Here is a 14,684-nt window from a genome sequence, read left to right as displayed (position 1 = left end):
TGCAGGCTTTAAAGGTGAAAATGGCATTGTCTTGTCATGCTGACTATCGGTGGATATGTGTAACACCCCTGAAAGTAAATGAGACAGATTTTGAATGGGAAAAGATTAAAAACCATATTTCAGGTATCTGGAACAGCTCTGACATTGGTTGAGACGTAGGGAAACTTCACTATCAAATAGCAACCATGGAGCACTCCCGATTAGATTTTACTGCTGCTGGAACAGCAAATGATTTCTTCCATACTTTCCCTAACTACATCTCAGGAAAGAATATTCTGTCTAATGTCTTTAGCTATGCTGCGGTGGCTGCTTTAATTCTGCTTCTCATAATCATTCTTCCTTGTATTGTCAGGATTCTTCGGCAGAGTATTCAGAGGCTCGCAACTGAACTACATCTGGCTGTTTTAAGAAATAAAAAACGGGGAGATGCCGGGAGCCGGCGAGAGACATTCCACTCGTGACAAAGGTCATGAGGAAGGAGGCTGGGCATACACAAAGGCGGGATCGAGCCTCGGGAGTCCTCCCGGATATTCTTGAGCATCTACCCCCCAAAACCAGAGTCTGCCTACTTTATTGCTTTGTGCTCTCACCTCTGACTTTACTGGGGGCTGTCCCCCACCACCATCTCACTCTCTCTGTCAAAGAGCTAACTTACAGCTCCAATTAATAAAGTTCCTGGGCAATTAGGAGTGTTTAAATCCAAACACGTCAGATGGCTCTCTAACTCACCTGACAAGTTTACCCGGTCTCCTACAGCAATGCATACAATTGTTTACAGTCTCCGAGCCTCGAGAGGCACGGGAAGCTTAAGATATTCAAATAGCTTAGAGCCTCTCAGAGAGTTAGAAACTGTCAGAATAAAACTAGTAAAATATTTCATTGATGAACCAATGCTTGTTGCCAAGTTTCCACATCCCCTGAATTGTATCCTTGAATGTGTATTAATTAATATAGTTGGTATGTAGAAGAAATAAGTAGTGGCCTTGGTGTTACTAACTTTAGACCCTTAAGGTAATAAATTCTTTCCTTTGTTGTAAGCCCATTACACATCTGCCCTATAGGAATGCAATTTTATCTTCGAAAGATGGGGCCAAACCTTAAAATAATTACTCTTAGAGAAAATAAGTCTTACGGTTGATAAGTCTTTGTCACGAGTCATAAAATGTTAATAGGTCTTCTGGCTAGAAGATGATGTAAATCACCTAAACCATTTGTATACGATACATTTGCAGGAAAGAAACTCTGGTTTTTGATAAGGATCAAAGGCTGCTGTCTTTGCATCCCCATTATCCTCTATGTGTAACTTAGGGTATAAAAACCCCTGTTGAAAATAAAGCTACGGGCCTTGATTGCCAACGCTTAGTCTCCTAATGTCATTCTTCCCCTCAATTTTCAGATGAGTGTCCATCTGGAGCGCGGATATCCTCTGCGACCATTTATTTGCCTGGGCTTCGAAGACCACTTGAGAAGGTGTCTAAGGTGGGGCACTTTTCGCTATTCGAGAGGGAGCCTGTGGCCTCCGTGGTCAGAGCTAACCTGGTGTCACGGGTTATACTGATTTTCCGCATAAACCAAGCTACTCAGCTTCTTTTCTCCACTAAATTTTCCTACTGAGCTATCCTCATTCTATTACTCTTTATATCTTCGATAAATAAATCAATAGGTCGCCTACTCTGTCTCCCCTTCGAAAACCCTGGACCAGCCGAGGCTGGACCTTGTCAGAAGAGGGCCTCATCTCGATTTGAAGCAGGAACCTCAGGGTTGCTCTCCATTTCTGACTCTGAACACAGAGTCCCTACAGAGTTAGGACAGGAGAGTCAGGCCTCGTCTTGTGTGGAGGAATGGAACTCCACTGGACTCTCGTGTTGTTCACCGGATAACAGGCCATTTGTCGAGCTGTGTGTGGAACCTGCGGTTTTATCTGGACGATGCATGGGGGTGTCAGTTCCCCTTCGTTTTTTGCCTTCATACACAGGGTTGCCTTCGAAGAGGTATCCAGCCTTCAGATTCTTATCAAGAGCAGACCAGGAAATCAGTGTCTTTCGGCATGTGGCACCACCCACAAGCCTACGTCTCGAATTTCTTCTTGAGACGGACCTCAACCTGAGGTGCACCAGGAAGGTCGGTAACCCTTTCAGACAAAGCAAGTGAATCGACCCTCTTGTCCCGATCAGGAGGGGAGAAGGGGCTCAGATGAAGTGGTGCCGGGAACCTCGATGTTCCCCTCGAGTAAAACTGGGATGTCGGGGAACTTTTGGAGTCACATCAAAGGTGCTAAGTACCGTTTCAAACTTCAAGACGGAACGTGAGACTTCTCTTGAGACGCTGTAGCTGGCAAGGGCCTCATCTTGTGGTGACGGGTTAACCACGTCGTTTTTCTCGAGTTGTGGCGGGATTCTCGAGTTAGGTCAGGAAATTCAGGCTTCCTCTTGTGTTGGCCCAGGGAAGTCCAGTCTTCCATTCGAGTTGCGAGGGAGAGCTAGGGATTGCGCTTGAGTTACTGCAGGGCAAAAGAGACCTTATCTAGGCTTGTGTCCAGGACATAATGTTCGTCTCCAGGGGGGACAGGGATCTCGGGGTTGCTTTCCTGATGCACCCGGGGAGTCAGCCCTTGTCTCGAGGGGAAGCAAAGGACTCCGCTCTCCTCTCGAGTTGCGACGGGTATCTCTTGGAGCCCACTGAGTGGCCTAAAGGGAGTCAAGCCTCCTGTGGAGTTTGGAGAGAGGACTCGTGATTGCTCTCCAGGCCATGCAGGAAAAGAAGGCCATCATCTCGCGATGAAGGGGGCGTCTCGTGGGTTTTCTCAAGCTGCAGCGCCAGTGTGGGGTTTCTCATGAGATACTACAGGGAGCTCAGGGAGCCTCTCATGTGGCGCTTGGGAAGTCAGGTCTCCATGCGCATTGTGAGGGGGAGCGCGTCATTGCTCTAGAGTCATGGAAGGTGTATCGGGCCTCAAGAACCGTTAAAGAAGGACTTTCAAGGTGTTTCTTGGGTCATGGCAGTAAACCCTGGGTTCCCTCGACTAGTGCCGGTGGCCTCAGGGAGCTTCTCAGTGTGCCTCTGAGAAGTCAAGGATACCCTGGAGTTGGGAGGGCCCTCTCGGGACTCCACTGGGTTTGGTGCAATAGAAGAGGGCCTCATCTCGAGTGGAGGCAGGAACCTCAGGGTTCGTCTCCATTTCTGACTCTGATCGCAGGGTCCCTGCAGAGTTGGGACAGGAGAGTCAGGCCTCGTCTTGTAAGGAGGAATGGAACTCCGCTTGCCTCTCGAGTTATTCACGGGGTGACAGGCAACTTGTCGAACTGTGTTTGGAATCTGCGGGTTTTTCCGGACGATGCACGAGGGTGTCAGTGCCCCTTCGTGTTGTGCCTTCTTCCACAGGGTTGCCTTTCAAGAGGTGTCCGGGCATCGGGTTCTTATCAAGAGTGGACCGGGGAATCGGGGTCTTTCAGCATGTGTTACCACCCATGAAGCTACGTCTCAAATATTCTCGTTAGACCGGCCTCATCCTGAGGTGCGCCGGGAAGGTTGGAAACCCCTTCCAGACAAAGCACGGGAGTCGACCCTCCAGTCGCAATCAGGAGGGGAGAAGTGGCTCAGATGAAGTCGTACCGGGAACCTCGGTGTTCCCCTCGAGAGAGACCAGGGTGTCGGGGAACTTTTGGAATCGCATCAAGGGTGCCAAGTTTTCACACTTGAAGTGTGAAAACACTTCAAGAAGAAACCTGGGACTTCTCTTTAGACGCTGTAGTGGGCAAGGGCCTCATCTTGCGATGACAGGGTAACCATGTGGTTTTTCTCGAGTTTCGGCGGGATTCTCGAGTTACGATGGGGAATTCAGGCTTCCTCTTGTGTTGGCCCAGGGAAGTCCAATCTTCCATTGGAGTTGCGAGAGAGAGCTAGGGATTGCTCTCGAGTCACTTCAGGGCAAAAGAGACCTCATCTAAGCTTGTGTCCAGGACCTAATGTTCCTCTCCAGGGGCGGCAGAGATCTCGGGGTTGCATTTTAGACGCACCCGAGGAGTCAGACCTCATCTCGAGAGGAAGGAAAGGACTCTGCTCTGCTCTCGAGTCCCGACGGGTATTTCTTGGAGACCACTGAGTGGCCTAAAGGGAGTCAAGCCTCCTGTGGATTTTTTTTTAAATTTTATTTTATTTTTAAACTTTACATAATTGTATTAGTTTTTCCAAATATCAAAATGAATCCGCCTCAGGTATACATGTGCTCCCCATCCTGAACCCGCCTCCCTCCTCCCCCCCATAGCATCCCTCTGGGTCGTCCCAGTGCACTAGCCCCAAGCATCCAGTGTCATGCATCAAACCTGGACTGGCAACTCTTTTCATACATGATATTTTACATGTTTCAATGCCATTCTCCCAAATCTTCCCACCTTCTCCCTCTCCCACAGAGTCCATAAGACTCTTCTATACATCAGTGTCTCTTTTGCTGTCTCGTACTCAGGGTTATTGTTACCGTCTTTCAAAGTTCCATATATATGCGTTAGTATACTGTATTGGTGTTTTTCTTTCTGGCTTACTTCACTCTGTATAATAGGCTCCAGTTTCATCCACCTCATTAGAACTGATTCATTCTATTCTTTTTAATGGCGGAGTAATACTCCATTGTGTATATGTACCACAGCTTTCTTATCCATTCATCTGCTGATGGACATCTAGGTTGCTTCCATGTCCTGGCTATTAGAAACAGTGCTGCGATGAACATTGGGGTACACGTGTCTCTTTCCCTTCTGGTTTCCTCAGTGTGTATGCCCAGCAGTGGGATTGCTGGATCATAAGGCAGTTCTATTTCCAGTTTTTTAAGGAATCTCCACACTGTTCTCCATAGTGGCTGTACTAGTTTGCATTCCCACCAACAGTGTAAGAGGGTTCCCTTTTCTCCACACCCTCTCCAGCATTTATTATTTGTAGACTTTTGGGTTGCAGCCATTCTGACTGGCGTGAAATGGTACCTCATAGTGGTTTTGATTTGCATTTCTATGATAATGAGTGATGTTGAGCATCTTTTCATGTGTTTGTTAGCCATCTGTATTTCTTCTTTGGAGAAATGTCTATTTAGTTCTTTGGCCCATTTTTTGATTGGGTCATCTATTTTTCTGGAGTTGAGCTGTAGGTGTTGCTTGTATATTTTTGAGATTAGTTGTTTGTCAGTTGCTTCATTTCCTATTATTTTCTCCCATTCTGAAGGCTGTCTTTTCACCTTGCTAATAGTTTGCTTTGATGTGCAGAAGCTTTTAAGGTTAATTAGGTCCCATTTATTTATTTTTGTTTTTATTTCCAATATTCTGGGAGGTGGGTCATAGAGGATCCTGCTGTGATGTATTTCAGAGAGTGTTTTGCCTATGTTCTCCTCTAGGAGTTTTATAGTTTCTGGTCTTACGTTTAGATCTTTAATCCATTTTGAGTTTATTTTTGTGTATTGTGTTAGAAAGTGTTCTAGTTTCATTCTTTTACAAGTGGTTGACCAGATTTCCCAGCATCACTTATTAAAGAGATTGTCTTTAATCCATTGTATATTTTTGCCTCCTTTGTCAAAGATAAGGTGTCCATATGTGTGTGTATTTATCTCTGGGCTTTCTATTTTGTTCCACTAATCTATATTTCTGTCTTTGTGCCAGTACCATACTGTCTTGATAACTGTGGCTTTGTAGCGGAGCCTGAAATCAGGTAGGTTGATTCCTCCAGTTCCATTCTTCTTTCTCAAGATCGCTTTGGCTATTCGAGGTTTTTTGTATTTCCGTACAAATTGTGAAATTATTTGTTCTAGCTCTGTGAAGAATACCGTTGGTAGCTTGATAGGGATTGTGTTGAATCTATAAATTGCTTTGAGTAGTATACTCATTTTCACTATATTGATTCTTCCAATCCATGAACATGGTATATTTCTCCATCTATTAGTGTCCTCTTTGATTTCTTTCACCAGTGTTTTATAGTTTTCTATATATAGGTCTTTAGTTTCTTTAGGTAGGTATATTCCTAAGTATTTTATTCTTTCCGTTGCAATGGTGAATGAAATTGTTTCCTTAATTTCTCTTTCTGTTTTCTCATTATTAGTGTATAGGAATTCAAGGGATTTCTGTGTGTTGATTTTATATCCTGCAACTTTACTATAGTCATTGACTAGTTCTAGTAATTTTCTGGTGGAGTCTTTAGGGTTTTCTATGTAGAGGATCATGTCATCTGCAAACAGTGAGAGTTTTACTTCTTCTTTTCCAATTTGGATTCCTTTTGTTTCTTTTTCTGCTCTGATTGCTGTGGCCAAAACTTCCAAAGCTATGTTGAATAGTAATGGTGAAAGTGGGCACCCTTGTCTTGTTCCTGACTTTAGAGGAAATGCTTTCAATTTTTCACCATTGAGGATAATGTTTGCTGTGGGTTTGTCATATATAGCTTTTATTATGTTGAGGTATGTTCCTTCTATTCCTGCTTTCTGGAGAGTTTTTATCATAAATGGATGTTGAATTTTGTCAAAGGCTTTCTCTGCATCTATTGAGAAAATCATATGGTTTTTATTTTTCAATTTGTTAAGGTGGTGTATTACATTGATTGATTTGTGGATATTGAAGAATCCTTGCATCCCTGGGATAAAGCCCACTTGGTCATGGTGTATGATCTTTTTAATGTGTTGTTGGATTCTGATTGCTAGAATTTTGTTAAGGATTTTTGCATCTATGTCATCAGTGATATTGGCCTGTAGTTTTCTTTTTTTGTGGGATCTTTGTCAGGTTTTGGTATTAGGCTGATGGTGGCCTCATAGAATGAGTTTGGAAGTTTACCTTCCTCTGCAATTTTCTGGAAGAGTTTGAGCAGGATAGGTGTTCGCTCTTCTCTAAATTTTTGGTAGAATTCAGCTGTGAAGCCGTCTGGACCTGGGCTTTTGTTGGCTGGAAGATTTTTGGTTACAGTTTCCATTTCCGTGCTTGTGATGGGTCTGTTAAGATTTTCTATTTCTTCCCTGGTCCAGTTTTGGAAAGTTGTACTTTTCTAAGAATTTGTCCATTTCTTCCACGTTGTCCATTTTATTGGCATATAATTGTTGATAGTAGTCTCTTATGATCCTTTGTATTTCTGTGTTTTCTGTTGTGATCTCTCCATTTTCATTTCTAATTTTATTGATTTGATTTTTCTCCCTTTGTTTCTTGATGAGTCTGGCTAATGGTTTGTCAATTTTATTTATCATTTCAAAGAACCAGCTTTTGGTTTTGTTGATTTTTGCTATGGTCTCTTTTGTTTCTTTTGCATTTATTTCTGCTCTAATTTTTAAGATTTCTTTCCTTCTACTAACCCTGGGGTTCTTCATTTCTTCCTTTTCTAGTTGCTTTAGGTGTAGAGTTAGTTTATTTATTTGACTTTTTTCTTGTTTCTTGAGGTGTGCCTGTATTGCTATGAACTTTCCCCTTAGGACTGCTTTTACCGTGTCCCACAAGTTTTGGGTTGTTGTGTTTTCATTTTCATCCGTTTCTATGCAAATTTTGATTTCTTTTTTGATTTCTTCTGTGATTTGTTGGTTATTCAGCAGCGTGTTGTTCAGCCTCCATATGTTGGAATTTTTAATAGTTTTTCTCCTGTAATTGAGATCTAATCTTACTGCATTGTGGTCAGAAAAGATGCTTGGAATGATTTCTATTTTTTTGCATTTACCAATGCTAGCTTTATGGCCCAGGATGTGATCTATCCTGGAGAAGGTTCCATGTGCACTTTAGAAAAAGGTGAAATTCATTGTTTTGGGATGAAATGTCCTATAGATATCAATTAGGTCTAACTGGTCTATTGTATCGTTTAAAGTTTGTGTTTCCTTGTTAAATTTCTGTTTAGTTGATCTATCCATAGGTGTGAGTGGGGTATTAAAATCTCCAACTATTATTGTGTTAGTGTTAATTTCTCCTTTCATACTTGTTAGCATTTGTCTTACATACTGTGGTGCTCCCACGTTGGGTGCATATATATTTATAATTGTTATATCTTCTTCTTGGATTGATCCTTTGATCATTATGTAGTGACCTTCTTTGTCTCTTTTCACAGACTTTGTTTTAAAGTCTATTTTATCTGATATGAGTATCGCTACTCCTGCTTTCTTTTGGTCCCTATTTGCATGGAAAATCTTTTTCCAGCCCTTCACTTTCAGTCTGTATGTATCCCCTGTTTTGAGGTGGGTCTCTTGTAGACAACATATGTAGGGGTCTTGTTTTTGTATCCATTCAGCCAGTCTTTGTCTTTTGGTTGGAGCATTCAACCCATTTACGATTAAGGTAATTACTGATAAGTATGATCCCATTGCCATTTACTTTATTGTTTGGGGTTTGAATTTATACACCGTTTTTGTGTTTCCTGTTTAGTATTTGTTGGAGAGCTGGTTTGGTGGTGCAGAATTCTCTCAGCTTTTGCTTGTCTGAAAAGCTTTTGATTTCTCATTCATACTTGAATGAGATCCTTGCTGGGTACAATAATCTGGGCTGTAGGTTATTTTCTTTCATCATTTTAAGTATGTCTTGCCATTCCCTCCTTGCTTGAAGAGTTTCTATTGAAAGATCAGCTGTTATCCTTATGGCAATTCCCTTGTGTGTTATTTGTTGTTTTTCCCTTGCTGCTTTTCATATTTGTTCTTTGTGTTTGATTTTTGTTAATGTGATTAATATGTGTCTTGGGGGGTTTCACCTTGGCTTTATCCTGTTTGGGACTCTCTGGGTTTCTTAGACTTGAGTGAGTATTTCCTTCCCCATTTTAGGGAAGTTTTCAACTATTATCTCCTCAAGTATTTTCTCACAGTCTTTCTTTTTGTCTTCTTCTTCTGGGACCCCTATGATTCGAATGTTGTAGCGTTTAATATTGTCCTGGAGGTCTCTGAGATTGTGCTCATTTCTTTTAATTCGTTTTTCATTTATGCTCTCTGATTCATTTATTTCTACCATTCTATCTTCGAATTCACTAATCCTATCTTCTGCCTCTGTTATTCTACTATTTGTTGCCTCCAGAGTGTTTTTAATTTCATTTATTGCATTATTCATTATATATTGACTCTTTTTTTATTTCTTCTAGGTCCTTGTTAAACCTTTCTTGCATCTTCTCAATCCTTGTCTCCAGGCTATTTATCTGTGATTCCATTTTAATTTCAAGATTTTAGATCCATTTCACTATCCTTACTCGGAATTCTTTATCAGGTAGATTCCCTATCTCTTCCTCTTTTGTTTGGTTTGGTGGGCATTTATCCTGTTCCTTTATCTGCTGGGTATTCCTCTGTCTCATCTTGTTTAAATTGCTGAGCTTGGGGTGTCCTTTCTGTATTCTGGCAGTTTGTGGAGTTCTTTACTGTGGCATTTCCTCGCTGTGTGTGGGTTTGTACAGGTGTCTTGTCAAGGTTTCCTGGTTGGGGAAGCTTGTGTCCGTGTTCTGGTGGGTGGAGCTGTATTTCTTCTCTCTGGAGTGCAATGAAGTGTCCAGTAATGAGTTATGAGATGTTTGTGGTTTTGGGGTGACTTTGGGCAGCCTGTATCTTGAAGCTCAGGGCTGCGTTCCTTTGTTGCTGGAGAATTTGCTTGGTATGTCTTGCCCTGGAACTTGTTGGCCCTTGTGTGGTGCTTGATTTCAGTGTCGGTATGGAGGCATTTGATGAGCTCCTGTCAATTAATGTTCCTTGGAGTCAGGAGTTCCCTGGAGTCAGGGTTTGGACTTAAGCCTCCTGCTTCCAGTTATCTGTCTTACTTTTACAGTAGTTTCAAAACTTCTCCTTCTATACAGCACCATTGATAAAACATCTACGTTAAAGAAGAAAAGTTTCTCTACTGTGAGGGCCACTCAGAAAGGTTCACAGCGTTACATGGAGAAGAGAAGAGGGAGGAGGGAGTTAGAGGTGACCCAAATGAGATCAGGTGGAATCAATAGTGGAGAGAGTGGGCTGGCCAGTAGTCACTTCCTTATGTGCACTCCACAACTGGACCGCTCAGAGATGTTCACAGAGTTATACAGAGATGAGAAGAAGGAGGAAGGAGACAGAGGTGGCCAGAAGGATAAAAGGGGGGAATGAAAAGGAGGGAGACAGATCCAGCCAGTAATCAGTTCCCTAAGTGTTCTCCACCGTCTGGAATACACAGAAATTCACAGAGTTGGGTAGAGTAGAGAGGGGTTAGGGAGGAGACACAGGCGACCTGGTGGAGAAAAAGGAGAGTCCAAAGGGAGAGAGAGCAGTCAAGCCAGTAATCTCGCTCCCTAGTGAAAAATGGGTACTGAAGATTGGGTTCTTAAAGGTACAAAATTGGTAACAAATACATAAAAGCAAAAATTAAAAATCTAGAGTAGAGTTTGGAATTTCAAAAATACGATGTTAAAGAAAAGAAGAAGGAAAAGAAAGAGAGAAAAAACGAACAAAGAAAAACAAACAAGCTCGCAAAAATTATCAAGAAAATACAGATACAAAATTGATAACTAATACCAAAAGGCAAAAATTAAAAATCTAGAGTAGAGTTTGGAATTTCAAAAATACAATGTTAAAAAAAAGGAAGAAGAAAACTAAAGAGAAAACAAACAAACAAAAACAAGCAATGTTGCAAAAATTATAAAGAAACTACAGGTACAAAATTGATATCAAATATCAAAAAGCATAAATTAAAAATCTAGAGTACAGTTTGGAATTTCAAAAATACAATGTTAAAGAAAAGAAGAAAAAAAAACAAAACAAAAAAACAAGGTCAAAAAATTATTTTATATATATATATATATATATATGAAGTTTGCTGAAGAAGAAAAAAATAGGGTCTTTTTTTTGCAAAGTAATAGGTTATAAAAGTGAAAATTAAATGAACAATAGAGAACTTAAAATTAAAAAAATTAAAAAAAAGTAAGAATGATCATAAAAATATATCTAGGACTTTCTCTGGTTTTGTTGTGAGTATCGTGGGTTTGGTTCATTTTTGGCTAGTTCCTTGGTCCGACTTATATTTCTCAAGATCTACAGGCGCCTTCCTATGTAGTCCTAGTAACCACAGGGTTTTAATCTATTGCCTGTAGCTTCCAAGGCGTTTCCCTCTGTTATAGCTTCTTTTGTTTGCTGGTCTCTTCAGTGTCTGGTTTACGCCCTGACACAAAGGGGACGGTGGAGGACACTTTTTTTTTTTAGGCTCACTTGTTCAGTTGTGCTGTGGGGAGGGAGGGAGGGAGTGATGCTGCAAACAAATAACACTGGCGTGCGCTCGCAGTGCCTCAGCCACACTGGGTCTGCCCCCGCTCACGGCACGTGTAGCCTCCCTGCCCACACTGCTCGGGCTCTAGGTTGTTCCACCGGGAACAATCCGAGGCTGGCCCTGGGCTGCATGCACCTCCCAGGTCCAAGCCGCTCAGGTTCAGGCACTCGGGTAGTTCTCAGAGGCACAGACTCGGTTGGGCCTGCGTTTTGTGCTCTTCCCAGGTCCGAGCAGCTCAGGTGATGAGGTGTTTGGCGAGCGCCAATGTTGTGACTTATCGCCTCCCCGCCACTCGGTTATCTGGGTGTAAAACAGGCGCACCTTCTCAGGCAGATGTTGACCGTCCAGATCCCCAAGAAGTTTTAGCTAGCAAAGAAGCCTGCTTACAGTTTTATAGATAATGTCTCTCTGGGGCTGCGATTGCCCCCTTCCGGCTCTGGCTGCCTGTCACCGGAGGGGGAAGGTCTGCAGCCGGCTATCTCTGTTCAGTCCTTTGTTCCGTGCGCGGGCCTGGCGGTGTCTTAGGTTAGGGCTGGCTTTTTGCGTGGTAGATATCCCAGAGTCTGGTTTGCTAGCCCAAGTTATTTCGTTCAGATAGCGCTCAGGGTATTCAGGCCAGATTTTTACTCTAAGCGATGCAGCCCGCGCCGCGCCTCCCTGCCCAGCCCCTGCTTGCTAATGGTGTGAGCAGGCGTCTGCACTGCTTCGCGGCTGGGGGAGTTACCGTAGGGCTTGCAATCTACGAGTTTTAATTGTTTATTTATTTTTATCCCCCTTATGTTGCCCTTTGTGCTTCCAAAGCTTGGCAAAGATTTGGCAGTGAAAAGCTTTCCTGGTGTTTGGAAACTTTTCTCTTTTTAAGACTATCTTCCCGGGACGGAAATCCCTCCCTCCCTCTTTTGTCTCTTTTTTTGTCTTTTATACTTTTTCCTACCTACTTTCCAAGAGTTGGGTTCTTTTCTGGGTGCCTGATGTCCTCTGGCAGCATTCATAAGTTGTATTGTGGAATTTACTCGACGTTTAAATGCTCTTTTGATGAAATTGTTTGGGGGGGAAAGAGATCTCCCCGTCCTACTCCTCAGCAATCTTGGCTCCTCTCTTGTGGAGTTTGGAGAGAGCACGCGGGATTGCTCTCCAGGCCACGCAGGAAAAGAAGGCCCTCATCTCGCGATGTCGGGGGAGTCTCGTGGTTTTTCTGGAGCTGCGGTGCCAGTGTGGGGTTTCTCACAAGGTACGACCGGGAGCTCAGGGAGCCTCTCGTGTGGTGTCAGGGAAGTCAAGTCTCCATACGAGTGGCGAGGGGGCGCACGTCATTGCTCTCGAGTCATGGTAGTGGAATCAGGGCTCAACGCAATGAAAAAGGACGCTCGAGGTCTTTCTCGGGTTGCGGCAGGAAACCCTGGGTTCCCTCGACTTGTGCCTGTGACCTCAGGTAGCTTCTCAGGGTGCCTCTGAGAAGTCAGGGATACTATGGAGCTGGGAGAGGCCTCTCGGGACTCCACTGGGTTTGCTGCAATGGAAGAGGGCCTAATCTCGAGATCAGGAAGGAACCTCAGGGTTCCTCTCCATTTCTGACTCTGATCGCAGGGTCCCTGCAGAGTTGGGACAGGAGAGTCAGGCCTCGTCTTGTAAGGAGGAATGGAACTCCGCTTGCCTCTCGAGTTGTTCAAGGAGTGACAGGCCACTTATCGAGCTGTGTGTGGAACCTGCGGTTTTTTCCAGACAATGCACGGGGGTGTCAGTGCCCCTTCGTGATGTGCTTTCATCCACAGGGTTGCCTTCGAAGTGGTGTGCGGGCATCGGGTTCTTATCAAGAGCGGACCAGGAAATCGGGGTCTTTTGGAATGCGGCACCACACACGAGGATACGTCTCGAATTTCCTCGTGAGACGGGCCTCATGCTGAGGTGCCCCTGGAAGGTCGGGAAAGCCTTCCAGACAAAGCAGGTTAATCGACCCTACTGTCGCGATCAGGAGGGGAGAAGGGGCTCAGATGAAGTGGTGCCGGGAACCTCGGTGTTCCCCTTGAGTGAGACCGGTATGTCAGGGAACTTTTGGGGTCTCACGAAGCTTGCCAAATACTGTTTCAAACTTCAAGATGAAACGTGGGACTTCTCTTGAGACGCTGTGGTGGGCAAGGGCCTCATCTTGTGATGAAGGGGAAACCACGTGGTTTTTTTCGAGTTGCGATGGGATTGTTGACTTATGACGGGGAATTCAGGCTTCCTCTTCTGTTGGCCCAGGGAAGTCCATTCTTCCATTCGAGTTGCCAGGGAGAGCTGGGTGGGAATTGCTCTCGAGTCACGGCAGGTCAAAATAGACCTCATCTAGGCTTGTGTCCAGGACCTAATGTTCCTCTCCAGGGGCGATAGGGATCACGGGGACGCATTCCAGACTCACCCAGTGAGTCAGGCCTCGGCTCGAGGGGAAGCAAAGGATTCTGATATCCTCCTGGGTCGCGATAGGTATCTCTTGGAGCCCACTGAGTGGCCTCCAGGGAGTCAAGCCTCCTGTGGAGTTGGAGAGAGGACTCGGGATTGCTCTCCAGGCCATACAGGAAAGAAGGCCCTCAGCTCGCAATGACGGGGGCGTCTTGTGGGTTTTCTCGAGTTGGAGCGCAAGTATGAGTTTTCTCACGAGGTACGACGGGGAGCTCAGGGAGCCTGTCGTGTGGCGCCAGGAAAGTCAGGTGTCTATGCGTGTGATGAGGAGGAGCCCATAAATGCTCTCGAGTCATGGTAGGGAAATCGGGACTCAAGACGCGTTGAAGAAGGAGTCTCGAGGTCTTTCTCAGGTTGCGGCAGGAAACCCTGGGTTCCCTCGACTTGTACCGGTGACCTCAGGGAGCTTCTCAGGGTGCCTCTGAGAAGTCAGGCATACTGTGGACTTGGGAGGCGCTCTCGGAACTCCACTGGGTTTGGTGCAATGGCAAAGGTTCTCATCTCGAGTTGAGGCAGGAACCTAAGGGTTCCTCTCCATTTAAAACTCCGACCACAGGGTCCCTGAAGAGCTGGGACAGGAGAGTCAGGCCTCGTCTTGTGTGGAGGAATGGAACTCCACTTGCCTCTCGAGTTGTTCACAGGATAACAGACCATTTGTCGAGCTGTGAGTGGAACCTTCGGTTTTTTCCGTAAGATGCATGAGGGGGTCAGTGTCCCTTCGTGTTGTGCCTTCATCCACAGGGTTGCCTTCAAAGAGGTGTCCGGACATCGGGTTCTTATCAATAGCAGAGCAGGAAATCGGGGTCTTTCAGAACGTGGCACCATCCATGAGGCTACGTCTCGAATTTCTTCGTTAGACTGGTGTCATCCTGAGGTGCGCCATGAAGATCGGGAACCCCTTCCAGACAAAGCAGGGGAATCGACCATCTTGTCGCGATCAGGAGGAGTGAAAGGGCTCAGCTGAAGTTGTGCCGGGAACCTCGGTGTTCCCCTCGAGTGGGACCGGTGTGTCGGGAAACTTTTGGGGTCACTTCAAGGGTGCCAAGTACCATT

The sequence above is a fragment of the Bubalus kerabau genome, chromosome 3 (assembly GCF_029407905.1).
Source record: "Bubalus kerabau isolate K-KA32 ecotype Philippines breed swamp buffalo chromosome 3, PCC_UOA_SB_1v2, whole genome shotgun sequence".
In the NCBI taxonomy this organism is placed as follows: Eukaryota; Metazoa; Chordata; class Mammalia; order Artiodactyla; family Bovidae; genus Bubalus; species Bubalus kerabau.
The sequence above is the reverse complement of the archived record's forward strand: the minus strand, read 5'-3'. Positions refer to the sequence as shown.